The sequence below is a fragment of the Anser brachyrhynchus genome (assembly GCF_964034855.1).
Source record: "Anser brachyrhynchus genome assembly, chromosome: 13".
Taxonomy (NCBI): Eukaryota; Metazoa; Chordata; class Aves; order Anseriformes; family Anatidae; genus Anser; species Anser brachyrhynchus.
The window spans coordinates 9,914,070-9,940,614 of NC_137708.1; the positions used below are offsets into that span (position 1 = coordinate 9,914,070).

The following is a 26,545-nucleotide window of genomic DNA, read 5'->3' on the forward strand; positions in this document are numbered from 1 at the left end:
AATAAACAGCATGAGCTGTGATTCTTTTAACTGAATTTTAAAACTTAACTTTATTACTAAGTACTACTACACGATGATGTTCTGGGCTTATATCGGGAAAAAGGGCCACATGCAGCACTCTAGAGACAGATTTGTATTGAGTTTTTGATTTTACAGCTACCCAATAACATGCATCTAGGACATGTGAATAAGTTTGCCCTCCTTAAATAAAACTATAGTTTTCAAAAGATAACTATTTTCATTCAAAATTTTATTGAGACAAGATGTTCCCAATGGGGATAGAGGCCTACCGCAAGACAGATCGCAAGGTACTAAAAAAAATAAAAATAAAGTAAGAAAGTCAGTGAACACTTCAACATATAATTCCCTACTTTAAAACAAGCAAGAAAAAACAATAGAGGTAGTGCCTAATTTCACATATTTGAGTTGCTTGAAAGTGAAAACATACTGAATAAGCACAATGTTTAGCTTTCAAGGTTTTCATAGCCCAGTTCTACTGTTGAGCCAGCACACCTGTAGACCAGTCCATGCTATTGTTGACCGTAAAGCTGTCATTTACAGAAACATCTCACTTATTTCAGACAGAAACGTCTGAAGCGATGAACAAGCAGGCAAAGACCGGACTAACAGCACCAGCTCATCCCAGAGCTGGTTGCTACAAATAAGGAAGGATGCAGCAGGCACCCATGGCTTCCTAGAGGAGAACTGCAGTCTTTAACCCAGACTTTTGCCTACCTCCCATCTCCCAGAAATGGAAGTTGCTCACAGAAACACGTATTACGGCTTTACAAGCTGACAAAGCCAACTTCGAAAATAAGGCTGGGATTTCTGTTAACTCACACTTTTCTTGTACAGAAGCAGTTCGTGAAGTCTGAATTGAAATCTAAAAAATACATCCTTCCTCTAAAAAGACTTTACAGTAGATCTCTTGGCTCATCACAAGCTTCTCAGCCACTTCAGCTCTTCCTGTGATACCCTTGCCATTCTCATTTCTACTTCTCCGCAGCCCAGATTTCAGTCTTTGCTCCGATTATCCAGACTATTATCCATAGTTACAGCAGGTCCAATAGAGGTTCCCTGAACAAGGAGCATCTGTGGTACACTCCTCCACAAACAAGGAGTCATTTACTCCATATCAGCACGTGCTCAGGAGGTTGAGATCACAGCTATGTAGCTCTCCAATAGAGAGAATAATGCACCTTACGCGTTAAGGCACAGTAAAGAAGTATTCCACACTTCATTACCAACATTATTTTAAGGCATGAAAAGAAGCAGGAGTTCGAGATCTCAGACTCCACCACAGAAGTCACATTCCTCAACACAGCGGCAGAGCACAAGGGTTTCAGCCTACCTTATTCAATAACACAAGCAGTTTGATAGCCTCTCCTTGAACACAACCTTCCAGCAAAGCAGAATAGATGCTTTAATTACCACCATCACATTTCATCTTGCAGAAGTAAGCACTGTAAAGACACATGTGGGCTCCCTCTTACCTTCTGACTCTTTCAAATTAATTGCTTAACTATTAGAATCAGCTAAATGAGAAATGCAACAGCTCACTAAGTGCCTATCATAAATATACTTAGTTAATGCAACCCCTTTTTCAATGCATATTAACATAGCAGGTGTGTTTCTTTTTTTTTAAGCTATACACCAAGATAGTGACCATACTAGATCTCTACTAGTGCCTAGAACTGCCCATAAGCCAACAAGTCAGCTCAACCAGCCCCACTCGCTCAGCCACGCAGCCTTTTCCCCCCAATCCACAAGAAACTCACCATCTCCTCAGCAAAAGACAGACATCAAAATTTGCTTTCCACAGTGCCTACTCACACTGCACGCAACTACAAACCTGAGTCACACATCTCCAGCTCCCCAGAGGCTGACCCACAATCTGCCAAAGCCAGGGCCCTTCCAGCTATTCTGAAAGCTGCAGAGAGAGCAGGTTGCACGAACCCTTCTTGAGCCACCAGCAATCTCCCTCCTCTCCAGCTGCAGCTTTTTTAGGGTCCTTCACCAGACATTCATCAATGCAATCCCCACCCTAACCAGTATCCACCCAGTGCTGACCTTTAACACATTTTATGATGGAAAGCTGTTTCTGAAAGCAGTTTTTCACGCTAGAAATAGCAATATCTTCCTTTATATGCTTTCCCAACAACACTTCCAAACTATTTAAATTCTCCATGCAAACTTGAGAGGTGGGTGCGGGAAGCTGCTCTCTTTCTGTGCTAATTTGAGAGGAGACACTCGCCAGTCCTCGCTGTTGTTTGCTGCCAACTGCTTCTGTGCAGAGGAAAAAACGGAACCAGCCACACGTGCTTGAATGAAGCCTTGTCGTTCTGCAGTTTAAATCCACGCGTCCTTGACACCAGCTCTCACACATGCATATAGCATCTATCATCTGCTATTAAATACTGTGAATAGGGGTGTTGAATGTTGATCTTACTGCTTTTTTTTTTTCCTCTACTTCTATCAAAATTACGTACTTTGATCCCACAGTGCTCAGAATTAGACTGATAAAATTAACAAAGAGGGGATATAAATTAACTAGGACTCTCAGTTCCCCAGATTTAAGCAATCTGGCACCTCGTATTAACTGAAGTCTTTTAGGACCCAATTACCGAGGCAGCAGGCTCTCAGCCTTGCAGAAAGGCAATTCCTCTCTGTCTAGGCCGGATCCTGTCTGCAAGGATTGATCACGCCCCACTTATGTTACCCTGTCTCTTCTCCTTCCAGGATGTTAGGAACTACTGGAACTTTCACATCTTCCAGCTATGTGAACGTTTGTTCAGTATTTAGTTTTTTATTCTTTATTTGTTCTATATTTATTTGTTCTATATTTATGTATTCTGTATTTATTATTTAGTGTTTATCCTTTATTTAGTTTTATTGGTGGTAGAGGGACAGTTGGACCAGATGACCTTGGAGGTCTTTTCCAACTTTAATGATTCTATGATCTGTCCATCTGCATTACCAAGACACCTTGGGCTGACTGTGGCATTTGGCTGCCTAGTGAACAGAAGGAAAAAAAAATGGTTGAAGTTTCTACTTTTCAGTCAATGAACGGCCATGACCTTCTACACATTTTTGGAGTCTTCCAAAAAATGTTTTTTCTCTGCCATGGAGTAGGGATGGTTTATACATCACCTGCCTATATGTTGAACATCTTTACGTGTTTTTATGTTTACTTGTATATTCTTACCACAAAAAGCCCAAAGAGATTTCTTGAGAGCAAACACAGACTGAAGCTATTTGGGGGCTTGCTCCAAGCTGGAAGATACTTTGCCCTGCTGACCCAAGCCAGTGTGCTTGGTGACAGCCACGGTATTTCAGCTGGGGCATCATTCCATGTTTTGGTATTAGCTTTGTGGTATAAGGAATGTCCATGGGGCAAGTAGCAGCATGCTTTGTTGGACTCTATCATCAAAATCACAGAATATGACTCAACATTCCAGACATTTATGACAAACCATAGCTTTTGCAATAATTAACAGCAGAAAACATTAAGATGAACTGTTTAACACATTCATTTTTTTTCTTTTCTTTTCTTTTTTTAATTGAATTTGGAAAAGCAATGCAAGCTTTCATTAAAGGTAGGCAGTAAGTTTTTCTTTCTAAAGACAAATACAGTACAGCTATAAAACCATGTAATATTGGCATTAGGAAGCCACCAGTGATCTGTACTAGGCAGTGCTAGAATTTTTCCTGCTGCTATTCAGAGATCCTAGAATTTCAATGAGAAGCTATGATTACTATGCTGCAAACCTATAATCAGGGAAACAAAACCAGAAAAGTTGGCAATCCAGCATCATTAGGTGCTTGTTAGCAAGCTGTTTAGGATACACAGGCCCCCTGGGCTGTGGTAATTCAAGACACGTTGCAGATGGAGCTACTCTGCTCTAGGAAGCCTTATCCGACTTATTAAAACTAAGAAACCGCTATATAAATAAAAACCTCAAGACAGATTGTATTATTTGGCACAAAATTTTTGAACACTATCAACTCTAGTCCTGTACTCCTTACTCAGAAGTCAAAAATAAAGCTCCCTAATTTTTCCCCCATAAAAAGTCCAGGGTTACTAAAACAAAAAGTAAAAGGTTAAATCATGTAAATATTATGAAGTTAACTTCCTTTTCTGCTTACAAGAGGAAGAAACATCTTCAGATGATGGTTATAAATGTGACGTTGACACAGATGGTCTATTAAATTAGAAAATTACTGCAATTGATTGAGAACACTTGGACTGTACCTACTCAGAAAGTTCTCATATAAAATATCTTCTCATTGCAAAGGTCAGGCTTTTGAGAGGATGATTTATTCTAAACAGAAACTTAGTGAACTTTTCCACTTCATTGATCAAATATATTAGAACAAAAATCCAATTATTATTCCTGATTGATTTATTGGCATGTTTTGGAGACCTCAGACCAGTAAAAATATTATTTTTATATCCTCCAGCCCAGGAGGATTCACAGCTTTGAAAAGCAACCTTCTGTCACAGAGGGAGTATTAGATCGAAAATGAGAATAGCAATGTGTTTTTGTCAGCAGAACTTCCTCCAGTGCTAGCTTCAGGCATCTGAAGTAGTTTTTAGCACTGCAGAGCACGTTAAGAGATGAACTCATGTCACTGTATACTGTGTTAAATTCAAGAGTAAGTCACTTGCAGCAAATAGTACATTTCCTACTTGTTTGCACAACCTTAGCAAACCGAGCTTGCAGCAGGGACAAGAGTGTCAGAAATTTTCCAGTTTCCATAAGAAAATTACAATTCAGTGAAAGCAAAAAGTTTAAAAGGCCATGTCCTGTTCTGTAGCACTATGGGCCACAGCTAGAATGGGGGTGAGATTTTGTTCACAAAGTTGAAGTCACGGCCCCGTCCTCTGTGCTTTTGGGTGAAGGGGCTCCCAGGAGGCAGGGCAGGCAATTCTCTGGCTCCAATATCCCCCTGCACGAGGAGAGAAGTGAGAAGAGGAGACGAATACTGGAGCTCTGTGCACACACACCTCTCGCAGACACGACATATAAAAGAGATGCTGCCACGTGTGGCAAAGCCGCACCAAGCCACAGTGTTCCTTTGCCTCATTTCCACTCTTCCTTGGCGGTGGCCAGAACACTCATCTTTTTTCAAAATCTGTGCAGACATGCACCTCAAATTCTGAATAATCACACATCGAGTATCAAACCACCTCCCTGTGGAAATATACCCCACCTTCCAGTGCAGAGGAGATGCTGGAAGAGAGTCGTTTTTCTGACTGTGAACTGTACGAGCCCACTTCATTCACCCCTTGAAAGGGAAATTTAGGAAACTTCCTTTAAAAGGAAGCTGCCAAGTGAGTCTTTGTTCCAGCGATGCCTCTCCAAGCAGCACCCATTCTCCTCCTCCTTTTCCTTTCCCTCCCCAAAGAACACCTTGGCCCCATCCTGCTGGTCTACTCCTGCTCCCTCCTTCTCAGATGCTTCTGATTTCTAACATTTCTGTTACTTGTCTAATGATAAAATTTTAATTAAAAAAAAAAAAAGAGGTGGGGGGAGAAACCGATCAATTCCTATTTTATAGCAGTTTTTACTGAAGGACAGACAACTCTTCTAAGCCTAGAACTATGCTAGGTGTTTTGCCAAAGGCACTGCATTGCCCTGGAAGAACCACAGGCAAGGAACAACTGTCTGGAAGAGAGGAATTAACACACAAAGCAAGCTACTGGCTTCCATCAGCAGATTGATTCTGGCTTCCCTGAACAGTTAGGAGACCATCACCTACAATGATTCACCTTCCTCATTGGAAAGCTTTTTTTTTTTTTTTCCCCCATAAGTAAATGTTGGACAGGTATACGGCTTTTAGGCCCCAATATAGAGGAGAAGGAAAAAAAAATTAATGTAAATTTAATTGTCTTAATCACAGAATCTAAGAAAACTACCAAAACACTTCCTTAGTAAATTTATCATATGCAATGTCAAATTGAAGTGCCTCAAGCTGGTGTCACCTTCACAGTATACACAATGTTCTGAGACTGCTACATTCACATATCTTTACATAACGCCTTTTTTCCTACTTAAAAAAAAATATATCCCATTTAAAAATATATATGTTGTATTCACTGACCTTTTCTCCATATCTGACTGTTTAAGAAAAGTTACAAAATAAACTTACAAAGCAGAGAAACAAGCAATCTGTCAATGTTCCTTCTTAATCACTTTGACTTTTCAACACTCATCAATAGTCAATATATAAAATTGACTATTTTTATTAATGTATGCCTATTTCTTGATTTTTTTTCTTGACTGGAATATCCTGGAATCATAAATTTAATAATACACTAATATATACTAATATTTTCAATTGTTTTGAACACTTTATGCAAACTTTCTCTGTTCAAACAGAACCTGTATGCCACACAGTCCACAGGATAGCTGCAAACCTAGAAATACAGTTTTATGTTATCTGCATAACAAATCACAAAATTAAGTAAACCCAGTAGTCCATAATTTCACACCTGGAGATTTACCAGAAATTGCATTAAAGCTCTGGGGCAAATAATGTGAATTACTCTGAACTTCAGAGGATTTGATTTTATGCTAGATAAAGTGTAAATATGTTTGGAAGGTGATATATTTCTTGTTGATTTACCCATGCCAGTTTAATGTCATTGGTATCTTTGGCTGCCAGAAATGGTAAATAAATGTGATAAACAACATGTGCAGTCTAGTCAAATATACTCTCACTGCAGTGAAACAAGGAAAATATTATAAAATATGTTTGTGATCAAGCACAGAATATAAACTAGTTGCTGTTACTAAACTTGAGTGCACACTGTTATTTCACATATTGACAATTTTATTCAGAACATGTCATTTTACTGGGATTTTTTTTGTCACAACAGGCATTTCCTCTTTCCTAAAATTACATTTTATTCTCAGGGATTTGATCTCTGACATATTATTCTGCATTTGAAAATTTCCATTTGCTTTGGATTAGAGAAGTCGTGCCCAATGAACCTGTGCAAAAACTTGGCAAAGGACAGAAGCCATCATTGTCAAGCGCAGATAATCCACATCTGAAAGCTGCTAATCAAAACAGCTCAAGCATGGAAAAGAGATTGACTGCTATTACTATCATCATGCAAAAATAAACAGATTCACCTTTCTGCTGAGGACTTTGCTCTTTAATTCCCTAGGAGATTTAAACCCGATAACTGAATAAATTATTGTATGCTATTTTGCTGTCTTATGAAATTCTAAGTGAATTAGTCTAATAACGAAAAGCTTTGACTAATAAAGTTCAAAAGCAAAAGTCATACTTCACATTCCTGTGGGGGAAAAAAAAAAAAGCAATGAAGTCCAAAAAATCATTAAAAAGAGTCTATTTATGACAAGGCAACAGGCTCAATCTTTTGATCCCTATTTGGCCATAGACTTACACAAAATAGTAGAGATCATAATTTTGATATACTCAAAGCAAATAAACGATAAGTGTTTCCTAGAAGGGCTTTCAGAGCTAGTATCAAATGGGGCTGAGCTCTAAATTAAAAAGCCACAGACAGCCGGGGAAAGAATAGCTCATGACAAAAAATCCCCATCACTTGCAGTTAGATGGTGCTTCTGTAAAAGAAATTGGACAAAACGAGGAAAAAAAAAAGGGGGGGGGGGGGGGGGGAAGGGTGGTACATCAACAGCTTACCTGTTCAAGCATTACCAAGTAAGCATGTTATTTTTCTTTGAGCCAGGTTTTATCCTGGAGGGGTGCTGCAGGCTGCCTGGCAGCTCTGGCACAGGTTAATTAAAACCAGACAGGAGAGGCTGAGCAGCCCAGATGCTGGGGCTTCTTTCCAGCCCTGTGCTCCTGCCCAGAGCTGTGCACGACACTCCGAGGGAATAAAGCCCTCGGCCATCCTCACGTCGCATGGCTGTATCTCTGGCAGGTATCAGCTACCCAGCAGCCTCCACAGGAGATGTGCGCATGGAAAGGCAATTGAGATGGGATCGCTGCTCCCAACGCTTGCAGTGAGAAACTAATAGCAGAGGGCAGCCAGACCATTTGCATGGGGACACAAGACTGAATTGCAGTTAATTAACTGCCAAAGCGTAAGCTGAGAAGAAAGAAAGAAAAGCCCAAAACCCAGATCAATCCAGAAGTCCCTTCAGAACATGCTGCGATGCTCAAGGACTGAAAAATCAGCGAAAGAGAAGCAGAACCAGGCTGAAGAAGGTTAACAGCTGACATTTGAGTAAAGCGAAAGAAAACCCAGGAATGCATGCTGGGTGACCCAGAGATGCGTATGAATTCTGGAAAAAGCTTGGACTGAAGGAGAAACCTCTGTTCCAGGAAATAATTAGGACTCACCAGAGTTTTCGTAGAAAAGAAAAAAAAAAAAAGGAAAAAAAAGAAAAATGAAAATACAACACACATCTTGTGTAGAACTGCATGCTAATGAATTTGGAACTGGAATAGAAGGAGCTATGGAGCATCTTTCTGCCACTGGGCACTGTCTGGGCATGCCATAACCCACCCTGTTTCATGCGCAGGCAGCGACCACCAGGCTTTAACATGCACCATGCCACAGCCTGGCTCTGCAAGACATGCTATCGGTGATTTGAGACTGCAAAAAACATCTGTCTTGTCTTAAAAAATGCTCCTCTGCAGAATTAATGAGTAGAAAACCAACCCTGGGCTGTTCTGCATACAACTCTACAGCATGACCTTTTTGAAGCTATGTAGCTTCAAGACGTTATTTTAATTGAACAGAAAAATCTTTAGTTCTGATTAAGAAGAAAAAGTCAGGTAGATGGTAGATCCACTGATTTCTGAGTGTGAAAAGACACAAAACACAATCAGAGCATCGTTCTCTGTCTTGTAGCAGTACTTTCAGACATTTCTAATCAACTTTTTCCTCCTTTCAAAAAGTCCAGTTTTTTTTAATTGTGTGGCCTAGGACAACACAATTAAAGAAAGTAATGATGTGTTTCCTCTGAACAAGCTGAAAAATATGTGATCCAAGGCTTCTTTGAAGCAGAAATCAATTTTCTATAAAACAAGCAAACAATCTCACCTTGTTTTATCAGACAGGATCTTCCTTTAATAGTCCCCAAGAAATACTAGTACCAGTACATTGATGTACGTGTAATCAATCTCAGTGATGAGGTTTCCTGTTAAACCAGGCTTCTCTACCTCGTGTGCAGCACAGACCAACTTAACCATCAACAGAATAGAAACAAAAGGGCACCCATTAATTAGCAGACTTATTTACATGGCCACAAATCACTGGGGTCAGCAAAGTTACCATTGCCATATTCTTATACTCTCCCCCAAGCAGCCTTTTTTGTATACTATCATTAATATATATATATATATATATATATGTATAGGAAGCAGAGCTGGAGCGGATATATCCATGGTGTATGACAGCCTGCAGTATGGGCAAAACCTGCCTCATCTCTAGATCACCGCTTGCTAGATGGCAGCGCAGGCAGTAAATGCAGTGACAGGAGGGGCCCTACAGACATCAAGAAGGGAGGGACTGGGATGAGCAGCGCGTTCCCACTGCTAGAGCACCTGATACAAGATGGCCTACGCAAAGAGCAGCAGCACTCTGGGGGACGGAAAGCAGGGAGAGGCTCCTGTTGAAAGACACCACAGTGACCACAACCGTGACTTTTCCTTAGTTGTCTCGTGTATTGTTGCTTCTTCCGAGGGCCACCAGTTGGTTCCCATCAGCATCCTCCGCTGTATGAAAGCGACAATGTGAATCACATGAGTCTGGATTCATTAGGTTTATTGGTGAACTGAGCCATTAGGAACATGGGGGATTCAGACCACTCCCAGATACCTGTTATTGGAAGAACGTTACAGCATTAATTTTATATTTCTTTTTCTGTGCAGGACACTAATTCATCAGCTGACATTCACGAACAAGAGCTATTGCACTGGCATACAGACTGAGTTGCAAGTTTGCTCTCACACTTGCTTGTGAGTGCACACAATGTTGTCTTCTCAAGCAGCCAAGGACAGGCATTTTTATTCTGGTGCTCTAAATGAACCTCCGTAGCCTACAGGAAGACCAGAAGTCCTTCCATCTCCTTCCATCTAGGGCTACCACTAAACCACCAGGAGATCACAAGTATTTTAGAAACAAGCCAGCCTATATTCAGCTGTTTATATATAGATTTAAGAGCTTGGCTTTATCACCCTCTTTAGAAGTGCTGGCCTCTCATCAGATCAGTAACTATGCTTGAGCAGAAGCAGAAACAGATTGCACGAAACATGTTGTGATTTGCTAAGCTCTGTAAATATAAGCTAAGATATATAAAAATGAAATGTGTTTAATGAAAAAACACATAGGCCAAAAAGTAATTAAGGAAAGTATGCGTAACAAAACAAGTTAGGTATAAATGCAAATGATGCTGCACAATTCAGGACACTGTAGAAGATAAATAGAATTTAACCAGTTTATGTAGGATACTAAGAAAAACTCACATTCTGTTATTGACAGATGAAGAGGATTTAATTAGCAGCAAGGGAAGAGTGGAGGAAAAACTATCCTCAGTTAAATGAGACAAAATTATTTTTAGTAATAAGAACATTTAAAACTTTGACGAGTGCAAGTTCTCCTGCTTCAAGCTTCTCACTGATGTAAGGAGGAAGAAAAATCCTCTGGGGCAAGCTATTCCTGTATTGTTCCACCAACGTGTTTCTCATTCTTCCTTCAAAAAGCTGGTCCTGACTGCTGGTAGAGACAGAGAGCAGATATAGGGGGACCTTGTTTTTACTGTCATGTGACAACTCCTGTATTATAAGATCCTAAACTAACAACCATAAGGCCTAAAAATCTGTGTATGCTTAAATGTAGGGATACAAGTCCAACAGGATGCATTTTTAGTATTTTTATTGATTTCTATGGACATTACGTAGGACTCCAGAGATCTCAGCACAGATGAGAACTGTAAAAAATATTCACAGTCCTGTCAAAACATGAAGACTAATAACCTAACATGAAGTTGCTAAATTGAAGATCCAAAGATATCAATCAAATTGTTATTGAGAGGCAGGAACATTTGTGACATCAGGGTAATATTAGCTGGTAGCACAGTAAAAGGATGCATTTTCTTTTGCTTTTCAAGCCCAGTTAAAAGCTGTCATCCTCTACATAAAAGTTACAATGATGGGAAGGAAATGAAATTTACAACTGAAAAAAAAATTTGCAAATCCCCTGGAGGGTGAACCAGATAAAAATATGCGTACTAGCCTGAGCAACATAGGCTTGCTGCATCCCAGAAAGCATCACATAGGCACAGACACCTCCAACCCTGCCACAGAAGGACCACATCCTAGAGCAACATGGAAGTCAACAGCTACATCTATTTTCCAACTTCAAATATTCTGAAACTAATTTAATGAACTTCAACTTACTATTTCAGAAAAATAAGTAAATAGATAAAATGATTACACTATATCTAGAACCTTTCTCAGACCTTCACTGCAGCTACCAATGGAGAGACTTTCAGCTCTGAGTTTACCATGCTGTCTTCTTTTCTTCAAGGCATAGTTTTTAGTTCATGTGTACATTAACAAGATTTCATAGCATTATGCTGACACATGACATGGAATTAAACTAGGGAACCTAGCTCTCAAACTCAGATTTATTTACAGAAAAGTAGTAAGTCATTAATTTTAAGACAAAATTTTGTTCTATATAAAAGTACATTATAGCATGGCAAAGGAAACTGACAGATTTGGTATATTCTGTAATAATTCTTGTATAGCTTGTATTATCCTCAGTAATGGGATGCTTGTTATAACATTGGTATGCATCAACAGAGGTCCACAGGGAGAAAAAAAATAGGAGAATATTAGGTACAAGATAAGGCACCCCTTAGAAAACAGGATGATTTTTATGGACCGACATCAGGACAACAATTTCCAAACAGCTAGCTTATGATTCTGAACTCGATTAAAGCTCAGAATCATGAACACAGAAGATTTGTTGCCAAATTTTAAAGGACTTTTTTATCATCAAGCAAAAGTTCACAGTGATTTGAGGGAAGATGCATCTGGCATAGAAATACAGCATGAGAGTCTGAGAACCTGAGTCTGCAAGTGACCGTCAGGCAATGTTTCAGATACAAGGAGATCATATTGCTGCCCATAATTCTCAACGGGTAATGAAAAATCCACAATACCTTGGTTTTATGGCTTTTGAGAGGATCAGACATTCTCTACCGGTCAAAATCTTTTTTGAAAGATAAGCAGGGAAGTTGAGATTTGGCTGAATCCCTGCCTGTAACACAGGCTATCAAAGCCCTTGGTTCAGAGCAGGGGTACGTGAACTGTAAAATGTTGCCCCTAGAGAAAAAGGCACAAGGACTAAACTTGGGAAGCAAACACTCAAAGGAAAAAAGGAAGGAGAATGTAGGCTTCTTTGCAACATTGGGACTCAAACAGCAAACCAAGAATCTGAAGACATCTTACCAAGACCTTAAGAACCCACGCTTAGTCACATCTGAGTAGTCTGTAGCAATGAATCCTTCGTTCCCTGCACAAAGATGATGAGCAAGTTTTCAGAAAGTATTTCAGGCTCTTACAGAGAGTAATGGAATATTTTCTTTTCAACCAAAATGCCCAAAGTGTGAACAGGTGGCAAGGCTCCCTTTCTTGAAATTGGATAAAGTTTAAGGGAGGTTTTGCAGACAGTTGTCGTAATTCTCCCACATTGAAACTACTTCACATATCACAGATAACAGAAGCTCTTGCTTTTTTGTGAAAAATCACACCAGAGAACACGGCTGTGTCTCAGTAGTTTCCTCCTGTTTCCAGGACCTGCATAAACTAGTAAAGTTTCGGTGCTGGCATAAACAGTCTCTGAAAATGTTTTTACCATTTATATGTAGAGCAACAGATTCCCCCAAGGAGCTCAAATACAACTCACTAAGCCAAATTCCCAGCAACAAGATGCTCACTTAAAACACCAGAAATAATTTTTGATCAGGAAACAAAATGCAGTTATAGATTGGCTACGCTTCTGCTTTGTTTTCAAGTTAGAAAAAAAGGTTCATCAGCAACACTTCTGTTACTGAGTAAATATATCACAATGCTCAGCCAGAATGGTTTTTGACTTTCCGATACAATTCAAACAAGTTCAAGGCCTTTGACAAGCCTTCTGACAGTTTGGAGTAAATGAATTTTGCAGCTGGCTTTCGTGGCTGGTTCAGTATTCAGGTTTCTCAATAGGCTCAATCACAGATCTTAAAACACTCATCCTTACCCAGACAGGCAATGAGTTTCTGATCTCAGGGGTAAACTAAGGTCAACTCTCCTCAATCTGGTGTACAAACAGATTAAGCAAGGTCAGAATTAAAATATTAAAATCTGCAATACAGGTAAAAAGCAAAAAAAAAAAAAAAAAAAAAAGAAAGAAATATACTTATTGTCTGAGAAAAAATCTGATAAAGGAAAAGAGGAAATAATTCTCTCAAAAAAAAAAATAAATAAAAAGCAGGAGCTCTTAGTGTATCATCTAGACAGCTGTACCATTTTACAAAACAGATTTTCATTATGATCAAAAAAGCCTGACAACAATTCTCTATTTTAGACAGAAATAACAATTTTTGTTCTGGTTGCTCTTCAGCTGATACCTTTCAAGTAAGGAACAATCCTTTTCAATTTTCAGAGGAAGCCAAAAGAGATTACCTGTATCTCATCTCATAATCAAAGCTGCCCTATTTGCAGCATGATCTATATTTGAATCTTATTTGCCTGTGTGAAAATACTTCGTATGCATTCAGTTTATATGTTGTGTATCACTTATAAACAAACAAAGCAGAAACACGTTGTGTTTCCCTGAAAGTACATGCAATTTTTTGCTTTGATTTCAGAGATAACAGGATTGGATCCTGAATGCAAACAGGAACAATTAGGAACAAACATTACACCCGGCAGCTCACCGAAGTGCAGGGAGACAACATGTAAACTTCTGAAGTCACTAAACACTCTGACAAGCCTATAAAAAGGCTCTAGGGAGAGCTTCAGAAGAGAACATAGAAACAAAAAAAATGATACATCCACAACACAACTCCACTCCAAACCAAGCAAATACCAGTATACCCTAGGAGTGGGGTCCCACTAGAGAAGAAATAAGCAAACACTGCTGTCCCGCACTCTGCTCAGTAGGTGCACGATGTGGTGCAATCAGCTGTGATATTCCCTGTATCCATTACAGGCTGTCAGTTCTAGCAAATCTTATCTCACCTGCATTCACCAATATAAATGTGTACAAGGTATCACTGATCTGCTTTTCAAAATCATGATAACATTTTCTAAAATGGCATCATTTGGTGTATCAACTCCTACAGCTGAGGATTTTGCTCAACTTACTTGTACATAGTATAGAAGAGAATCTATTTGACCCTTTACCCACTACAGACATAACTTTATATTTTTGTATACATTCTGTATACCAGCACTTCAGGATGATCATTCTCGAAGATTGTCTTGGGATGTACATAAACTAGGGTAAAATGAGGCTTCAGCATTGCACACTGTAAAACCACGTTTGACAACCATTTTTTTTCCTCCGTATCTACAAAAATACTTGCCAGTTAGGAGGGATTACTCATTCAAACCCAGAAGCACCCATGCTGGGTTTAGAACTGGGGCTGAATTCAAACATTTCTTTCTCTCCACTTCAAATTTTGCTGACATCTTCAACTGAAAGTAAACAAGTGGCAAACATGACATGGCAAAAAACATGCAAGTGCTTTTCATCAAACAAATATTTTTTAGTTCACTGCTGTATCTACCATTCAGCAGATCAAATCTAAGCAGACCTGGCAGTGGTCTCTGCTATTTTACAGAAGTTTTTATACTACCACCAGCACCACAGTAATTTTTATTGTGATAAAAGCCACGCTAAGCAGGTGGCTAATCAGTGAAATCTATGAAATGATTTGGCAATTTCCACCTAGCTCTTGGTGGATAATCATGCATGTCACACAAGCTGCCAGTGTGGCTGAATATCCCGTAGGCAGGCTAGACCAATTAAGACATGAGTAGATGAAGACACGAGAGAAATCTGAGATTAAAGTGATTGCCTGCCACATTTTATAAGAGATTAACAGACAACAGAAATCAGTCCTCTGGGGATTTTACTCACACAGTCACTGCATCGTCACTTTGCTGTAGCAGATGAAACTGGGGTAGAAACAGAAAGGTCAGAGGAGCTCTCACTGGCCAGAGCACTGATGGAGCCAGAAGCACCTCTCCATACCTCACTCACCCACTGCTCAAGCTCAAACTTGGTTCTGCCTGGCTGGCTTCCAGTGGTAGGTCCAACTGTTGGCACTGGCAATACATACTTTTGGCCTTCCTTTTAGGTAAGAAACAAATACACGAGAAAAACGAGGTGGACAGAAAGTAGCTAGATTTCAGTTTTGATCATGTCTTTTGGGCACCTGGAAATCACCTTGTAAGTAATGAAGTCAAGTGCACCGATGGCTGCCCTCAGTAACAAGGCAAAATATCAACTTGATCTGATCACATAAATATTCAAACGAAACTTCTTTGACTTTCTGCAAAGTGCTCATTACACAGACCGTATTTTAGTCACATTGCTTCAACCACTGTACTTTTCCACTTAGCATAATTTGTATGACGACACGAGTATTCTGGCATATAAATTAAGCAGACACATTAAAGATGTTGAAAAGGTTTTCGCAGGTATAAGCTGAGTCATTCATTGCATTTGCAACATCGTACTACAAAGCAAACTTAAAATGAGAAGTACAGTATGTCAAATAAGAGTAAACAATCTCTCATTTTAGACATCTAAGAAGAAGCTGAAATGCATGCTTAAAATAAGATGAGATTAAAAGGTTAAAACTTCCTAATGAGTATTACTTGCTTTGTTTTATGTTATTGCTTTGAGACAGAACATCTTGAGAGGTATTTGCTTGTAGTATGAATTGCTTTTTGAATACAGCTCCACCTTATTTCAAGAGATCCTTTTGCGTTTTCCTTCAATGTGGTCGAAGTGACTGGGTGCAAGCTGTACGCTGCAAAGTACCTGCACTGCTGACTCAGTGAAGGCATGTCAGTTTATAGGTGATGCCTTAACAAAACATTACGAAAGGCTTTGCAGAAACAATGTATTTTTAGAAGATATACTTGAAGTTTAAACTTGTAGCACTCTTTGTGAGTCATTACCTTGAAAATTTACACTCTTGCAGGAAGCTGTGTAAGACTGTTCCCAAGACAGTCCTCTTGGGATAGCATTTTGTAGGACAGCATCACCTATTTGAGAGAGCATAGCAGACATTTTCCAGGCTTTACACCCAACAGCATTCTGCGTGCCTCCAGCCAATTACAGGGTTCTCAATTCCTTCCCAAAGACTTGGGAAGGTACAAGTTACAAAAGGAACACAGAGTAACCCACCAGTGGGTTATTATTCACTTGCTCTGAATTAACACACGGGGCAGAGTACAGAAAAAAAGGGGGAGAATTAAGACATCACTCTTCACTCTTACAGTATATTTTTTTTAATGGAAAAGCTTAAGTATGCACCTGAGCCACCAACTGGTAAGAAATTTTAAATCACCCAAACAAAACATGTCACCTAGACCTGCACACTTTACATATCTTTCATTGTATCTGCAAGCCCAAATTCTCCAGTCTAAAAAAAATTATAATTGGGATATTTAAGGTTTTTATAACAAATCCTAGTATCACAAATACACTGAGACTACTGCTATGCACAAGGAAGAGCAGGAAACGCAGGAAGTAGCACTTTCTTAGTGATATGTCAACATTTTCAGAAAATAAGTAAATAAACATGTTTTAAGCAAATAATCAAGCAGCTCAGGACAAGCAGCAGAGCTTTCAGTTTGGTTTTATAAGTGCTATCAGAAGACAACTGCGATACCTTTCCTTTCTCATTTCCAAGTGGAGATTTTAGCTAACCACTTCTCTGAATCCCATTTTCCCACTCTGCACTGCTACTCAGGTTTCTGCCCAGCAGCTGAAGCTGCTCAGAATGTCATATTGCTACCAAGACCACAAGCTATCACAAAGAAGACCTTGGCATGGTAGTAATTACTCTGTGACCTTGGCCAGAATCATGACAACGAAGTCATGGTTCAGGATGAGAACACTTTTCACTGGGACTGTCAAGTAGATATATGTAGTATTTCACTTCAAGGGTATGTGTTCTGAAAAATTGAAGCCTTTCAGACTTTTGCTTCCCAGAAGTTTAATATAATGTGAGATGGGACAAGGGGCATCAGGGCACCCAGAAGCCTGCTTATGAAGAGTAACCACTGCTCATTTAAGTCACAGCAAATGACTTCAGTCAAAAAAATGAATTTAGTCGCAAGAGATTTTTCCATACATTTTGCTAAGGCTTATAGTCAGGTACATGTTTAGATTTTCAAAGTATATTGTGTGCATACCTACAAATCCCAGAACACTCAACTTGTTCAGTGGTATTGGCTGTTCTGAACAAACTTGACTTGCCCTTCAATGGATTAAATGTTCTGTCCTACAGACAGAAAACTGCTTTCCTAGAGAAATGAAAATAAGCAAACTAAATCCAAATATAACAGCCTTCCTAACCCCCAAATTGGTCAAAATAGTTAGCGTAACTCATACTTCTCATTGCTTTGAGTATTTTAACACTACTACAGTCTAACCACTACTATCAGTCCACATGCACTCAAGTCACAATCTTTAGTACTGGCATCCCAGGAGGAATATTAAAATTCTCAGCACTGTTCACTTTTGGTCTTCTGGAGTCCGAGCTAAGGTACATCCATTTCCATCTGCACATCATCAACTTTGCCTTCTACTGTTGTTATCAGGACAGGGCTAGCACAGGAATTTGGGTTCTTAAACCTACAAGCAGTCAGTAATGTTTGGCACAGATTCATCCTCCGGGAAATGCCCACACCTCAGATGTAACTAAGTCCTAACCCTCAATTTGCAGCATAATCCTTAGAACACCGTGACATCATTTTGTGTGCCCTGTGACAACACCCCACAGACACAAGAAGAGTCAGCCTCTGCCTCAGATGCCTTGGTCACCACTTTTGCCCCCTATAAATGCATGAAATCCCATCTGGGCATGCGATGATATAGCACAGCAAGACTAAAGGGCAGCAGGCAGGAACATATGGGAAATCACTCGTGTCACAAAGCACACCCCATAACAGGTCACCTCCAAGACTTGGATCTCAGTTTCTCATACAAAAAGCAGAGTTCATTTTGGGGCAATGCATTGACTTATTAAGAGACATTCTAAAAGGTCCATCAGCATGACCAAAAGTGGTATACATTTACAGTCCATAATGCTATTATTCTAGAGCAATCCTCTTCCAGGGATGACTTCAAAAGACTAAATTGAAAAATGTCACAGGAATTAATATGCATTCAGAATGCAATGGGATTCTTTCCACATGGGAACTGGCTTGATTTCCCTTTCTAGATGCAGAAGTAATATCTTGTTATAAACATAGATGAGCCTAATTTTAGAACATATGGACTCTGCCATGTGGTTGTTTACTTAGATGGGGTGCTTTAATTTGTCTTGGCACTTCCTAGTGTTTAGGGTGCCTTTCAGGATAAGGAAGAGATGTATGGACACATTGTGGGCTAAGACAGAATATAATTAGACAGCAAAAGCTTTACAAGATCCTTTTTTTATTATATCCACAACACTGAACATATTATCTAGCTCTGCACCCTATAATAGAACACTCAACTTATCCTAAAAGACAAACCAAGAATTAAAATAGCATCATGAACAATCCTACATATGTGTTTCCAGTGAGAAACACCATAAAAAGGCAGGTCAGCTACAGAGAAACCAAATGACTGAATATTTTCCATATATAAATTCTGTCTTGCCTGTTTAGAAAATATTAAACAGATCCCTTAGGAGCTCCCAGCAGCATTTTGCCCATTAAACAAATATAAACTTAATATAGCATTTATAAAATCATTTATTCACTAAATATAGGTGTATAGACTTTTTTACTCTCCTGGAAGATGACTTGAGAGTTGGTTATAATTCAACCAAATCAGTCAAGACAAGGACCTGCAGAATGCAAATAACGCCTGTACATCCTGGGGCTATGAGAGCTGTGAAGGAGGGCAAATACGTGGAAGAAAATACTCAGGCCTGACATTATCTGGTGCCCTGCAGGAGGAAAAAAAAATAATTAAAAATAAATAAATAAAAATAAAAAGTTCTTTTAAAAAAAATAATCTATGTGTTACTGTCTTGCTATACCAAGATGTAAGGGCACACCCATACATTTGCATTAAGACAAGTACTTTATTTTTTACCCAAGCAGGCAGCTAAAAGAAGTGCTCAAGCCACCATTGTGACTTGCAGAGTGGTGGAGGGAACCGCCCAAGGCTCCAAGTCACAGATATGCAGCTGAGGGGGCTGTTTGAGAAGCATCTTCTCTGTTTGTTGTATGGGAGCTTTTCACCTCTTCAGGCTTGCAGCCTCCCACAACTCAAACCACTTTCAGTACCAGTTCCCCCTCTGCAACTCCAGCACTGGCCTCCACCAGCAGTATCTTGTTCCATTGCAAAAGATGGAAGTTTACATTAAATTAGTTTTGCTTTAAATGAGTGCAGAATAGGAGACTCGTAATAGGTAAGAGCACCTTAAGGGCAGCATGAAAAGCTGTGTCCCTATTAGCCGTGTCTAAACAAACTGAAACAGTGCACAGCTCAAGCTACAAGAAGAAATGCAAGAGACATCAAAAGGGAAGGGATGTTAGTGTAACAGCAGCAAGATGGATATTGGGTCAAAAATGGCACAGTAGCATTTCAATGAAAAGATAGCTGTCATTAGGAAGAAATCCTGCTACACTGATTCAGCAGAATTGCAGTTAAAGTCAGTGCAGATGAAATCAGAACATGACACCTGCAGGTACTGATGAAACCACAACGTAATAACTGAGGTGATAAGTATTGAGATCTGGATTCAAGTAAATCTGCAAATAAAAGCGTGGGCTACACACAGCCATGAGGAACAAAGAAGTAATAACACTCTGAAGTCAGTGCCATGGTTGGGGTGTTCTTCCTTGGAGGCACACAAAGTTGCATCAGAACTAATTTTCCAAACCCTTGTTCCAGGACAGATGTCCCTCAGAGGTACAAGTCTGAAAAACATTGTTGCATACTGAAGTCTTACCCATAATTCTGCTAACAAAATACTTCATTACTGTTTCAGAACATTTTAGCACATAGCAGAACATATTTTCCTTAGGCTCATATGTGTCCAAGAACTCACGTTACAATAAGCAGGAACTATATAGTATCACTCATCTGTTAGCTGCACAGCTTCTCTGTTACATAAATGTACTCCAAGTTTAATAACAATACCAGGACCATGTTGGCCATCTGCTTTATTAATATAGGCCATAGATAGCCTTACACTAAGTAAGACAAATTCTTGATGTTGCTAGGCCAACAGAAACATTGTTCAGATAATTCCTACAATGTGGAATTTGTATACAATTATGAAGCTACGACAACCCCGAGGAACGGAATCTTCTGCACAGAATCTTCTGCGCAGGGAGGAGTCGGACGGAGTTGTAATTCAGCTGCCTTCCCAAAGACGAAGGTAATCGTGGTAAAGGAAATCAGCATATCAAAGTGTGTTTGCATATCAAAGATAACTCAGCCCCAGATAAACAATGTTTCATTTGCATTTTGACAAATTCCCAGAATTAATCAAGACACGGTACAAAATTTCCCTAACTTAATTAGCATGAACAAAAGGGAAGTGGTAGTCCCTACATACCGCTTTGAAGGCTCATTAGTGCTCAACAGCATCCTGATAACATTGAAGTGGAATTAGAGGGGGGTACCAGAGCAGAATATATTTCAGAAGACAGAGCCACAGAGACAGAGGACTGAAAAGCTGCCAAGAGATGCTGCAGAGAAACACAACGTGAGGTAACAGCTTAATATCAGGCATATTCTCTGTAGGACAGAGGGTTTTATCTGATGCTTTTCTTCTGTAAATATATTCTGGCTTTGTAGCCGCTTCAACAGAATTACATTTACTACTCTGATTTTTAAATTGTCAGCAAGAACTCTCATATACTTTTACTTCTTTAAAATGAATCCTAATTATAAGGTGAGGCAAGGATATCCTGCAGCTGTCTGAACCTTGAGACAAGTCTGGAAAGCCCAGGAGCTAAAGTGTATCTCCCATTAAACCGAAAGGGTCAGTTGAGAACCGTTATCAACCCATGACAGCTCTAAGGCTTCACTAGGAGATATCTCACAATAGCAGACAGTGGCTAAACAGCCCGTGACAACACTGAAAGCTACATCATCAGAAGTAGGACAAAGTTTAAACTGAAGAAAAACATTTATCTGTTCAAAAATACATGACTGAGCAACTGCGAAAGGAAAAACAGCATCGCCATTCAAAGCGCTTTTCTCAGGAAGATTCTCCCTTGCGTAAAGGGTGGTAGTAAGCACCAACATGATAAAGAAAGAAAAAAAAAAAGATTTAATATTACCCAACAGTCAAACCATTGGCCTTTATCAGGAAAGAAGAATCTGCCTTATTATTTATACTGGTAAAGGACTGGTTTGTTGTGTTTTGTTTTGTTGTTGTTGTTTTTAATAATTTGATTAGGATTATGTGATGTAGTTAATTTAAAACTTCTGCAAACCATTGAGAATGTTAATAGGTTCAGCCTCCAATTCTTTAACAAAATATTCTATACCTTTTCCTTTAAATTGAAGAAACAGAAATACCTCTTGGCTAAAACAAAAAGTTATCAGTAGGAGAGTCCATACTTCATTACCTGTTTTTACTACTGTTTTTGCAGTCAGTGGGAACAGGTATTTCAACACTGTGTTGAGCATCCTATCCAATATAAACAAAGATTTGTTCTATATACATACTTTTTTTTTTTTTATAAATGGGCAGCAATTTATTTTTTTTCTTATTTAAATCCATGTTAGAATTTAGTAGAGCTATTTTCTCCATGTCCTCATTTTGCTGTCACTGACATCAAAAATCTGCAATTGTTTATTTTGTAGTTTTCTTTCAATATAATTTTGCATTATAAATTTGCAGCATAATTACGTTGGTCAGATTACACCAACTCCACATTTGGTTATTCCTTAAAAAAAAAAAATTGTTTGGTCTGACTCTAGCAACATGTCAGTTATATATATATATTTTAATATGGAAGATATTTTTGCTCCCTACAACTACCTCAAAGGAGGTTGTAGCGGGGTGGGGGTCAGTCTCTTCTCCCAGGCAACAAGTCATAGGACAATAGGAAGTGGCCTCAAATTGCACCAGAGGAGGTTTAAGTTGGATATTAGGAAAAAATTCTTCACTGAAAGGGTTGTGAGGCATTGGAATAGGCTGCCCAGGGAAGCAGTTGAGTCACCTGGATACCTGGAGGTATTCAAAAGACATGTAGATGTGGTGCAGAGGAACACGATTTAGTGGTAGACTTGGCAGTGCAAGTTAACTGGAAACTTGATGATCTTATTCACAAGATCATCGCAATATTTCACAGTATCTGAGAATAAGTTAGGATACTGGCAGAGATACTGCATTTAGTTGTCTCTGGCAAAGGGTGCATTCTATTTTCCTCATAAAAACCCAGAGAAATTTAAAGCACAGCCCAACTTCTGAAATCAACCGCAGAAAACTGCAAGTTTGTTCGTCTCATCTTGTATTAAACCTCATTCAAAAGAGACAGATAAATTCCTGATGTAACATTTTGACAAGGCTGACACTCCTACAGTAACTAAACTGACTCTTAAAAGTCAGCCAAGTGTGATAATTCTAGCAGCACTTATATTCCATAAATTTTTCCCTGTTAACATTCAGTTCCCTAGCCACTCTAGGTAGTTTTACATTTTAGAGAAATACAAGAAAGAAGGGACTAGATCTGATCTCCCATCAAAGTACAGATAACTTTAATGACCACCAAAGCTAATCCTATTATAAATTTCCTGTTGTCTTTTTATTTAACACAATAGCTTAGGTGCATAAGTTATTATTTATAAGTCGTTATTATAAGTTACATAATTATTATGCACCATTAAAAGAGAAAGATTTCAGAACCAAAACACATTCTTCTAGTTAGAGATCCTAATATTGAAACCCAGACACCTTAGGGATAAAAATGGGTATTTAACACCCGAGCAACACTGCACAATAAACTTTAGCAGAAAGTAAAGCAACTGTCATACCCTGATAAAACTGAAAGCTGGGGAATCAGGTAGGCAGGAATCAAATATTCCCAGATAGACTAACAGGTGTATTCATTTGAAACAGAGTCACAAGCACATTATTACCAAAAATTTGGCACTTTGCATTAAAAAAAATGACAGTACCATACCAAAACTTTAAAAGAGAGACTGCACCTACAAAATCCAATCCTCCCTTCCGCAGCCTGTTAGGGACCAGGTATTCCTGCACTCAGGTGAAAAAAAAAATAATAATATAAAATAAAAAAAAGGTACTTGCTCTTGAACTTGGAGGAGATAACAGCACAAGGAAGCATAACTCTAATCCTCAGGTGATTACAAACAAATCAAATACAAATCAGTAATCTTCTTAACCACCCCTCAGACTTAGGAATTCACAAACCAAGCCCTGTGAGGAGTCAGGAGAGAGAAAAACGTGGCCTTATTTATGGAGGATTTTTATGTAAATTTAGGCAGGCCCATGTGGGCATGTTATTGGGGAGGGTGGGCTTCAAGCACTGCGAAAAAGTAAAAAAAAAAAGCACATAAAGCACATGAGTTCAGTCAGCCCTGAGTACATATGTGATTATAATGGCAAACCCCACATCACCACAAGTGCAAGATTTCTTCATTGGGAAAAAAAAAAAAAAAAATCCCAAGTCCATTTTGCCAATGAAAGTAATCGGTTAGAAATCTCACTGTCCTTAACTTAACCCATGAACTTTTGCACTTAATTTTCTCCCAGTCCTGCTGAGGAGGGGGAATGAGAAAGCATCTGTGGGTGCCTTGCAGCCAGTCAAGGTCAGCCCTCAACATCACCGCGGCCCAGATCTCATGGCACATTTATAGCAGGATGGCAGATCTGAAGGTGAAGCACGGAGCTGAGCCCACCCCAAATAAAGGCCTGTGCTACTCCTCCAGTTCCTTGCATTCACCACTGCCTGAGTCTTTCAATTCCTTCACATTTGAAGGCTAAGACCCATTTACCGTGGAAAATGAAACAAGCAATAACATTTGGTTGAAGGATCCATTGCAGCCACAGTTATCTACTGTTATATAATTATTCTGCCTGTGAATAATGCGTTAGCTAGTGTGCATGGCTCTGTGCTAAGGTATGTTATAAAAGGGGAATGTAAAATAGGACGCTTTACAGGAGTAAGACCAAAAATAGTATAGCAACATGTACAATCACATCTATTCAGCAAATATGCTTTTATGCAGATTAATTGTCATTGGCTGAGAATATTACTATAAACTGGAAGAATTTTCACCCAATGCCAAAATCCTTATGTTCCTGCAATTTGGTTTTATATACTTAAACAATAACAACCAAATACAAACTCCAATTTTACTTGGCCCTGGCAGACAAATCTTCAGAGCAGTCTCAGTGCTGAGCTGTAATTGTCACTGAGGGGCACTAGAGATATTACAGCTTGAAAAATTAGTCCCGGTAATCATTCACGCTGCAGCAGTTCCAGGAAACTTTATTGAGCATATCTTTGTGCTGAGTTTGACTCAGGAGTGCACTTTTGAAAAGAACTTCCCAAACATCCCCTATAACAGTGATTTGACTCACGTTGTCAAGTCTCGGTGCACGTGACCTGACTCCCTTTCAGCTGCACATTGCCTAAAAACCCACCTGAAACAGAAACGGGGTCCATGCAGCTAAGCCCAGTCCACCAAACGGACTTCTCCCCTTTCGTTACCCCACCTAGCAGCTGCACACCTGGTCTACAGGAGTCAGCAGCAGCACAGCTCACGCAGGCATTCCCAAGTCTGTGCCAGGCATCATCCTGACCATCCACAACACCGGCGGCTCTGCACAGCCCACCCAGGGAAACCCACAGCCACAGCACGCAACGCCGCTGCCATCGCACAACCTGCAGCCCTAAGTGACGGCGGCCGCACTGCCGCATGCATTAGGAGTGCAGCAAGCCCTGCAGATGGTGAGTGCCAATCACTAACTGCATTTAAAGGCGAGAACCTACAAGATCAAAGTAGCTGGCCACTTCAGGGAGGAAAAGCTGCCCTGAGGTGGGACGGCCAGCAAGCCGGCAGCTGGAGCAGAGGGCACTGCTGAGCAGCCAGCGTAAAGGAGAAAAAAGCAGCAGGAGCTTGGACTTGCCAGGACAGAAAGAATCATATACACAGCCTGTAAACACAGGGAAAGGTTCACTCTAAAACATTATTAATTCAATAATTACTATATTAAACCATAGACCCTGGAATGACCAGTGTATTGCAGAGAAGACAGTGGTTTGTAATGTATTAAACATTGTAGAAACAACGCCAGTGTTCAGCCACAGCTTGATGAAGCCACTAACTGGCTTTCCGGCAATAATGACTCCAAGCTATTTAGCTGGATTTGCTAACAAAAATACAGTCAAGATAAAACCCTATGAAATAATTTAGTATCCTCCTTTATCAAGTTTATCCTTGCTGATTGCAACAAATCCTAATTACTTCAGCTAAGCCATTTTAATTGAAAGCATAATCTTAGCCTGCTGCGTTAGTAAAAGAGCAAATAAATCATATGTCCACATGTAAGAACTTAAGGACAGCAGATCAGTTTTGCTGTGGATATTTTTTTCCTGCATTGCATTTATAATCATTTGTGTTAAAAGCACGTCCCAAAAGTAGAAAATTGGTCAGAAAGCCATGAACACACTAATGTAAAAAGAGAGAAAATGGCAACTCAATCTTTCTGTTAGCAGGAAATGTTAAAACAGGAGGGAAAAAAAAGAAAAAAGAAAAAAAAAAACACTCAAGTATGGAGGAAAGGGAAATATACCAGAGCCAAACAAAAGTTATTGGTTCAAACATATGTAACCACGAAGATATCAATAGCCAATACAGTTACAAAAATGAAATTGGTGTAGTTAAGAGAAATCAAGGATTTTAAAGAACAGTAAGAACAAAAGGAATCTTAAGTCAGAAACAGCTTATTGCTAAATGCAGTTGACAAAACCCTCAGCATGTTTACTGAATAAGGAAAAGTACAGAAGATACTTGTGATCTGATTTTTTAAACAAGCATGTGCAACCTGCCTGGAGATCAGGCTCAGAATACAAAGATTACTGTCTGTAACAGAAGGAAGAACCCACTTAAACTATATATTTTCCAAGCACTGCGTTCAAAAAAATGGATCTATGAATCTGAAAAGCACTACTTAGATGATCAGAGAAGCCTTCTGAACTCCAGCTTTTAATAAATCCTAGAAACTGAGGAATTTCACAAGTCTTAGAGAACTCCCCATGCAGTTTCAAGATGCAAAAATGGCAAGATGACACCCAGGGAGTTACAGTCTGGATA

General features: G+C 39.4%; 1 protein-coding gene across 7 annotated transcripts in view; it reads right to left on the minus strand.

The window, feature by feature from the left end:
- The window catches only part of HTR2C (5-hydroxytryptamine receptor 2C), a 312,561-nt gene that overhangs the window by 282,979 nt on the left and 3,037 nt on the right, over positions 1 to 26,545 (minus strand). For 2 of the 7 annotated variants that reach the window (XR_013939039.1, XR_013939040.1), the window contains exon 1: positions 1,853 to 2,462. The exons of 2 other annotated variants lie outside the window; for them this stretch is intronic. The gene's annotated coding sequence lies outside the window, so the exon portion shown is untranslated. Of the gene's footprint in view, positions 1 to 1,351; positions 1,464 to 1,852; positions 2,487 to 26,545 lie in introns of those variants that run through there. 3 more of the 7 variants (XR_013939038.1, XR_013939036.1, XR_013939041.1) reach the window with 3 other exon arrangements.